General features: G+C 55.5%; 2 non-coding genes across 2 annotated transcripts; both read right to left on the bottom strand.

The window, feature by feature from the left end:
- Positions 1-2,219: 2,219 nt before the first annotated feature.
- On the bottom strand, positions 2,220-2,375 carry LOC124588874. The gene has a single exon (XR_006975807.1). It is a non-coding gene; the product is annotated as a 5.8S ribosomal RNA (ribosomal RNA).
- A 353-nt stretch (positions 2,376-2,728) lies between these two features.
- On the bottom strand, positions 2,729-4,647 carry LOC124588881. The gene has a single exon (XR_006975813.1). It is a non-coding gene; the product is annotated as a small subunit ribosomal RNA (ribosomal RNA).
- Between the last annotated feature and the right edge of the window lie 4,422 nt (positions 4,648-9,069).

Below are 9,069 nucleotides of genomic sequence, written 5' to 3'. Positions count from 1 at the left end.
TTCCGCTGCCGGGTTCCGGAATAGGAACCGGATTCCCTTTCGCCCCAACGGGGGCCCAGCACAAAGTGCATCATGCTATGACGGCCCCCCATCAACATCGGATTTCTCCTAGGGCTTAGGATCGACTGACTCGTGTGCAAACGGCTGTTCACACGAAACCCTTCTCCGCGTCAGCCCTCCAGGGCCTCGCTGGAGTATTTGCTACTACCACCAAGATCTGCACCGACGGCGGCTCCAGGCAGGCTCACGCCCAGACCCTTCTGCGCCCACCCGCCGCGACCCTCCTACTCGTCAGGGCTTCGCGGCCGGCCGCAAGGACCGGCCATGACTGCCAGACTGACGGCCGAGTATAGGCACGACGCTTCAGCGCCATCCATTTTCAGGGCTAGTTGCTTCGGCAGGTGAGTTGTTACACACTCCTTAGCGGATTCCGACTTCCATGGCCACCGTCCTGCTGTCTTAAGCAACCAACGCCTTTCATGGTTTCCATGAGCGTCGATTCGGGCGCCTTAACTCGGCGTTTGGTTCATCCCACAGCGCCAGTTCTGCTTACCAAAAGTGGCCCACTTGGCACTCCGATCCGAGTCGTTTGCTCGCGGCTTCAGCATATCAAGCAAGCCGGAGATCTCACCCATTTAAAGTTTGAGAATAGGTTGAGGTCGTTTCGGCCCCAAGGCCTCTAATCATTCGCTTTACCGGATGAGACTCGTACGAGCACCAGCTATCCTGAGGGAAACTTCGGAGGGAACCAGCTACTAGATGGTTCGATTAGTCTTTCGCCCCTATACCCAGCTCCGACGATCGATTTGCACGTCAGAATCGCTACGGACCTCCATCAGGGTTTCCCCTGACTTCGTCCTGGCCAGGCATAGTTCACCATCTTTCGGGTCCCAAACGTGTACGCTCTAGGTGCGCCTCACCTCGCAATGAGGACGAGACGCCCCGGGAGTGCGGAGGCCGCCGCCCCGTGAAGGGCGGGGAAGCCCCATCCTCCCTCGGCCCGCGCAAGGCGAGACCTTCACTTTCATTACGCCTTTAGGTTTCGTACAGCCCAATGACTCGCGCACATGTTAGACTCCTTGGTCCGTGTTTCAAGACGGGTCGTGAAATTGTCCAAAGCTGAAGCGCCGCTGACGGGAGCGATTATTCCGCCCGAGAGCATCCCGAGCCAACAGCGGCGCGGGTCCGGGGCCGGGCCAGGTAGGTCCCGTCATCCGGGAAGAACCGCGCGCGCTTGCCGGGAGCCCGAGCGCCCAAAGGGGCGAATCGACTCCTCCAGATATACCGCCGGGCAGCCAGCCAGGACACCGGGGCTCTGCCCAACAGACGCGAACCGAGGCCCGCGGAAGGACAGGCTGCGCACCCGGGCCGTAGGCCGGCACCCAGCGGGGTCGCGACGTCCTACTAGGGGAGAAGTGCGGCCCCACCGCACACCGGAACGGCCCCACCCCGCGGCGAGTGGAAAGGCAACCGGACACGACCCCCGCCGCGGATTGCTCCGCGCGGGCGGCCGGCCCCATCTGCCCGAGGGCGGAGGCCAGTGGCCCGGATGGGCGTGAATCTCACCCGTTCGACCTTTCGGACTTCTCACGTTTACCCCAGAACGGTTTCACGTACTTTTGAACTCTCTCTTCAAAGTTCTTTTCAACTTTCCCTCACGGTACTTGTTCGCTATCGGTCTCGTGGTCATATTTAGTCTCAGATGGAGTTTACCACCCACTTGGAGCTGCACTCTCAAGCAACCCGACTCGAAGGAGAGGTCCCGCCGACGCTCGCACCGGCCGCTACGGGCCTGGCACCCTCTACGGGCCGTGGCCTCATTCAAGTTGGACTTGGGCTCGGCGCGAGGCGTCGGGGGGTAGTGGACCCTCCCAAACACCACATGCCACGAACAGGCGGCAGCCTGCGGGGTTCGGTGCTGGACTCTTCCCTGTTCGCTCGCCGCTACTGGGGGAATCCTTGTTAGTTTCTTTTCCTCCGCTTAGTAATATGCTTAAATTCAGCGGGTAGTCTCGCCTGCTCTGAGGTCGTTGTACGAGGTGTCGCACGCCACACCGCCAGCCGGCTGTGCACGCTACCGAGTAAGTACCGGTATGCGAACCGCCAGGCGACGGGCGCGCATCGCACGTTTAAGGAGGCGCGGCCGGCCCCCACAGGCGGCCGCGACGCTCCCAGGTCTGCGAAGCGGGGCAAACGCCGCGCGCTTCAGTATACGTAGCCGACCCTCAGCCCAGACGTGGCCCGGGAACGGAATCCATGGACCGCAATGTGCGTTCGAAACGTCGATGTTCATGTGTCCTGCAGTTCACATGTCGACGCGCAATTTGCTGCGTTCTTCATCGACCCACGAGCCGAGTGATCCACCGTCCTGGGTGATCTTTTCTTAGTTTACACTGTCTCTTTCAAGACAGTTGCATAGGCGGGACGTAGGCGTGTGGCGGCCCCTGTTCAAGCGTTCTGTGTCCAACGGCCTCACGGCCGATGGGCGTCGTACGGCCTCCACACCGGAGCGGACAGGCAGTCGGGCGAAAGTCATTCAAAACCGGCGCCAGGCGCCAGGTGCCGCAGGCCAGCCGCTCCAGCGCTTCAGCGCTCGTACCACACAACATTGGCGTTAGTTTTGAGAAGCACGCGTGGTTCCGCACGCGGCGCACGGCTACTGCGAGCCGTACAGGTAGCGTGTTGCGCGACACGACACGCCACATCGAAAGACATGCAGTCTAGTCGGTAATGATCCTTCCGCAGGTTCACCTACGGAAACCTTGTTACGACTTTTACTTCCTCTAAATGATCAAGTTTGGTCATCTTTCCGGTAGCATCGGCAACGACAGAGTCAATGCCGCGTACCAGTCCGAAGACCTCACTAAATCATTCAATCGGTAGTAGCGACGGGCGGTGTGTACAAAGGGCAGGGACGTAATCAACGCGAGCTTATGACTCGCGCTTACTGGGGAATTCCTCGTTCATGGGGAACAATTGCAAGCCCCAATCCCTAGCACGAAGGAGGTTCAGCGGGTTACCCCGACCTTTCGGCCTAGGAAGACACGCTGATTCCTTCAGTGTAGCGCGCGTGCGGCCCAGAACATCTAAGGGGCATCACAGACCTGTTATTGCTCAATCTCGTGCGGCTAGAAGCCGCCTGTCCCTCTAAGAAGAAAAGTAATCGCTGACAGCACGAAGGATGTCACGCGACTAGTTAGCAGGCTAGAGTCTCGTTCGTTATCGGAATTAACCAGACAAATCGCTCCACCAACTAAGAACGGCCATGCACCACCACCCACCGAATCAAGAAAGAGCTATCAATCTGTCAATCCTTCCGGTGTCCGGGCCTGGTGAGGTTTCCCGTGTTGAGTCAAATTAAGCCGCAGGCTCCACTCCTGGTGGTGCCCCTTCCGTCAATTCCTTTAAGTTTCAGCTTTGCAACCATACTTCCCCCGGAACCCAAAAGCTTTGGTTTCCCGGAGGCTGCCCGCCGAGTCATCGGAGGAACTGCGGCGGATCGCTGGCTGGCATCGTTTATGGTTAGAACTAGGGGCGGTATCTGATCGCCTTCGAACCTCTAACTTTCGTTCTTGATTAATGAAAACATACTTGGCAAATGCTTTCGCTTCTGTTCGTCTTGCGACGATCCAAGAATTTCACCTCTAACGTCGCAATACGAATGCCCCCGCCTGTCCCTATTAATCATTACCTCGGGTTCCGAAAACCAACAAAATAGAACCGAGGTCCTATTCCATTATTCCATGCACACAGTATTCAGGCGGGCTTGCCTGCTTTAAGCACTCTAATTTGTTCAAAGTAAACGTGCCGGCCCACCGAGACACTCACTCAAGAGCACCCCTGGTAGGATTGCAACGGGGTCCGCCTCGGGGACGCACGAGCACGCACGAGGCGCGTCGCACGCCTTCAGCTCGCCCCACCGGCAGGACGTCCCACGATACATGCCAGTTAAACACCGACGGGCGGTGAACCAACAGCGTGGGACACAAATCCAACTACGAGCTTTTTAACCGCAACAACTTTAATATACGCTATTGGAGCTGGAATTACCGCGGCTGCCTGGCACCAGACTTGCCCTCCAATAGATACTCGTTAAAGGATTTAAAGTGTACTCATTCCGATTACGGGGCCTCGGATGAGTCCCGTATCGTTATTTTTCGTCCACTACCTCCCCGTGCCGGGAGTGGGTAATTTGCGCGCCTGCTGCCTTCCTTGGATGTGGTAGCCGTTTCTCAGGCTCCCTCTCCGGAATCGAACCCTGATTCCCCGTTACCCGTTACAACCATGGTAGGCGCAGAACCTACCATCGACAGTTGATAAGGCAGACATTTGAAAGATGCGTCGCCGGTACGAGGACCGTGCGATCAGCCCCAAAGTTATTCAGAGTCACCAAGGCAAACGGACCGGACGAGCCGACCGATTGGTTTTGATCTAATAAAAGCGTCCCTTCCATCTCTGGTCGGGACTCTGTTTGCATGTATTAGCTCTAGAATTACCACAGTTATCCAAGTAACGTGGGTACGATCTAAGGAACCATAACTGATTTAATGAGCCATTCGCGGTTTCACCTTAATGCGGCTTGTACTGAGACATGCATGGCTTAATCTTTGAGACAAGCATATGACTACTGGCAGGATCAACCAGGGAGCTGCGTCAACTAGAGCTGAGCAGCCGGCCGCCCGGGAGTGTGTCCCGGGGGCCCGCGCGAACACGCAAGCGTCCGCTCAATTATTCTGCAAACAGGGAGGAGGCTGAGCTCCCCTGCACAATACACCTCGAAACCCTCTCAGGTCCCGGCGGCGCGCAGCGCCGTCCTAAGTACTTGGTCGGGTTCGAGAGAGGCGCAATCGCCCGGAGTTTGGCGAGTAGACGCTTTAGGTGCGACCACCCGTGCTCCCAACTGAGCTTGCCGCTGCCGACAGAGGCCCGGGAGCGTGCTGTCGTGGCATTGCCGGCGGGGAGACAACACGCGCCACCTACGGTGGCCGGCAGCTCCAACGCCAGCGCCACAGAAGGACAAAAGCCCCCACTTGGGTGCCGAAGCGAACTCTCCCAGCACAGCGCACGCGCCAACACGTCCGCACAGCTGCGATACAATCCACCTGCGAGAACCGCAGAGGCGACCGAGCAGCAGACGGCGTCGCGGCGCCGAGCGCCGGGCGGCGGCGCATCCTCAGCGCACACAGTCCTCAATCGGACCAGCACACTGCAGATGTCCACCGCGCTTCGCACCGGGCCCGCGAGGACCTACTTTGGCCGCACGGCGCCGCGTGCAGGGTGCGCCGGCGCGCAGCTGCGCCGCCTGCCGCCTCCGTCGGCCGGCGCGCCTGCCACTGGCCGCCCCCACCAGCCGGCTGTAGCGCGTGCGCCCCACGCACCGCGCGGCCAGCACGCCGGAAGGCCCCCCCCTCACCGGCCGGGGACGGTCCCCACCCAGCCACCGCCGCGTATCGCTTCACACCCACATGCCATTCACGTTCGTGGGGCATGGTGGGTATCGCTGAAACAACCGGTTGGTAGCTCAACCGATCGTCGCCATCACTGATTCACCTCTAGCGAGAACAACCGCACCACAACGGTTTACCAGTTCTTCATTTGCGTAACGTCACCAGCAAACGTAGACGTCCCATCGCCATTTGCAAATTCAACGATTGTTGCATGCCTGTGTCAGGTGTCACGACACACTATGTCTGCCCACATACACGCAACAACATGTGCACGCTTCGCGAACACGTGGGAAGGTGGCCCCCCGTACGTATGCGATGTCCATTGCGCGAACGACTGTCAACCGGCCTCTGTCGCATGTCGCAGATGTGGAACGCAGTGCACCATGCTATCCACGGTGTGTGAGAAGAGACGACTACGTCTGACAACACGCGCCACTACATCAACAGACGGCTCATGCTGATCGCCATCCACGGCATACCATACTGCAATCCAGCTCTTATAGGGAGACGACACGTAGCTGAGTGCACAATATTTGGACCGTATGGTTCGCCGTTGTTGGCGCAGTCGTGGTACGGTCACACATGTACCACGATGTATCATTCAGTACATGAGGACCAATGTGCGGTACAGTGTGTGATTTGGACGTACAACATCAGCGGACAGTTGCCACAAGCCGTACCACAACGTAGGCTGTGCTTCGCCATGCGAATGCCAATGAACAACTGCGAAGGGCATTGAGCATGTACGTCCTGCCGCCATCCGCATTACAGTGTATAGCTGCAAGGTGTTTAACATGAAGCGATACTCTGGGGACCCGGGCAGTGCGAGTAGCAAACTATATTGCGGGGGTTGCAGTTAGGCAACCCACCCCTACACTAATTTAACGCGTCGTATGACAATTACAGAGCAGGTTAAGGCCCAACGTGTGTTGGGTTAAGGCCCAACGTGTGTTGGGTTAAGGCCCAACGTGTGTTGGGTTAAGGCCCAACGTGTGTTGGGTTAAGGCCCAACGTGTGTTGGGTTAAGGCCCAACGTGTGTTGGGTTAAGGCCCAACGTGTGTTGGGTTAAGGCCCAACGTGTGTTGGGTTAAGGCCCAACGTGTGTTGGGTTAAGGCCCAACGTGTGTTGGGTTAAGGCCCAACGTGTGTTGGGTTAAGGCCCAACGTGTGTTGGGTTAAGGCCCAACGTGTGTTGGGTTAAGGCCCAACGTGTGTTGGGTTAAGGCCCAACGTGTGTTGGGTTAAGGCCCAACGTGTGTTGGGTTAAGGCCCAACGTGTGTTGGGTTAAGGCCCAACGTGTGTTGGGTTAAGGCCCAACGTGTGTTGGGTTAAGGCCCAACGTGTGTTGGGTTAAGGCCCAACGTGTGTTGGGTTAAGGCCCAACGTGTGTTGGGTTAAGGCCCAACGTGTGTTGGGTTAAGGCCCAACGTGTGTTGGGTTAAGGCCCAACGTGTGTTGGGTTAAGGCCCAACGTGTGTTGGGTTAAGGCCCAACGTGTGTTGGGTTAAGGCCCAACGTGTGTTGGGTTAAGGCCCAACGTGTGTTGGGTTAAGGCCCAACGTGTGTTGGGTTAAGGCCCAACGTGTGTTGGGTTAAGGCCCAACGTGTGTTGGGTTAAGGCGCAACATAGGTTAGGTTAAGGCGCAACATAGGTTAGGTTAAGGCGCAACATAGGTTAGGTTAAGGCGCAACATAGGTTAGGTTAAGGCGCAACATAGGTTAGGTTAAGGCGCAACATAGGTTAGGTTACGGCGCAACATAGGTTAGGTTAAGGCGCAACATAGGTTAGGTTAAGGCGCAACATAGGTTAGGTTACGGCGCAACATAGGTTAGGTTAAGGCGCAACATAGGTTAGGTTAAGGCGCAACATAGGTTAGGTTAAGGCGCAACATAGGTTAGGTTAAGGCGCAACATAGGTTAGGTTAAGGCGCAACATAGGTTAGGTTACGGCGCAACATAGGTTAGGTTACGGCGCAACATAGGTTAGGTTAAGGCGCAACATAGGTTAGGTTACGGCGCAACATAGGTTAGGTTAAGGCGCAACATAGGTTAGGTTAAGGCGCAACATAGGTTAGGTTAAGGCGCAACATAGGTTAGGTTACGGCGCAACATAGGTTAGGTTACGGCGCAACATAGGTTAGGTTAAGGCGCAACATAGGTTAGGTTAAGGCGCAACATAGGTTAGGTTAGGCGCAACATAGGTTAGGTTAAGGCGCAACATAGGTTAGGTTAAGGCGCAACATAGGTTAGGTTAAGGCGCAACATAGGTTAGGTTAAGGCGCAACATGGGTTAGGTTAAGGCGCAACATGGGTTAGGTTAAGGCGCAACATGGGTTAGGTTAAGGCGCAACATGGGTTAGGTTAAGGCGCAACATGGGTTAGGTTAAGGCGCAACATGGGTTAGGTTAAGGCGCAACATGGGTTAGGTTAAGGCGCAACATGGGTTAGGTTAAGGCGCAACATGGGTTAGGTTAAGGCGCAACATGGGTTAGGTTAAGGCGCAACATGGGTTAGGTTAAGGCGCAACATGGGTTAGGTTAAGGCGCAACATGGGTTAGGTTAAGGCGCAACATGGGTTAGGTTAAGGCGCAACATGGGTTAGGTTAAGGCGCAACATGGGTTAGGTTAAGGCGCAACATGGGTTAGGTTAAGGTACAATATGGGTTAGGTTAAGGGTACAATATGGGTTAGGTTAAGGTACAATATGGGTTAGGTTAAGGTACAATATGGGTTAGGTTAAGGTACAATATGGGTTAGGTTAAGGTACAATATGGGGTTAGGTTAAGGTACAATATGGGTTAGGTTAAGGTACAATATGGGTTAGGTTAAGGTACAATACGGGTTAGGTTAAGGTACAATACGGGTTAGGTTAAGGTACAATACGGGTTAGGTTAAGGTACAATACGGGTTAGGTTAAGGTACAATACGGGTTAGGTTAAGGTACAATACGGGTTAGGTTAAGGTACAATACGGGTTAGGTTAAGGTACAATACGGGTTAGGTTAAGGTACAATACGGGTTAGGTTAAGGCACTTGGGGGGGGGGGGGGGGGCCCGGTTTGTTGATTGTGATTATCGTAAGTAAATGACTGCGGCATCATCTGATTTGCCACGTCAGGGTGCACCTTTGGCTCATAACAGGCGGCGCTCTGATTCCATGCTTGTGGCAGACCTGTGTCTTTCATTCCTGCCATTGTTTGTGTGGTGTGACAGGAGCAGTATTGTGATGTGGGTGCACCCCTGTCTGGGACATGTGTGGGTGTTGGTGGCTTAGCTGAGCAATGGTGGTTGTCGGAAGGGTGGGATATTCTGTTTTCCGAGTGGACCTCCCGGTCTGGTTATGATAGTGTGGATTGTCTAATGTGGCAGAGAGGATGCACTGGGTGTTGTTCCATGCTGGTGCTTACATATTGTCTGTGTGCCTGTTACAGGCAGAGAGTAGTGCGTGATAAGAGTGTCTGGCTGACGTGTGATTGTGAGCAGAGTCTTTCAGCATGTATACGGACAGGTCTATACATTATCTGTATTCTGATGGCTCTATCTATTACTAATCAGCGCCGTGTATACGTTTAATCCGGTTCCAGTCGAAACTATTGTATCTCTGTACATTAGTGACACGGCG

The sequence above is a fragment of the Schistocerca americana genome, unplaced genomic scaffold, assembly GCF_021461395.2.
Source record: "Schistocerca americana isolate TAMUIC-IGC-003095 unplaced genomic scaffold, iqSchAmer2.1 HiC_scaffold_661, whole genome shotgun sequence".
In the NCBI taxonomy this organism is placed as follows: Eukaryota; Metazoa; Arthropoda; class Insecta; order Orthoptera; family Acrididae; genus Schistocerca; species Schistocerca americana.
Note: the sequence above shows the minus strand (reverse complement) of the source record. Positions and strands in the feature narration are given on the sequence as shown.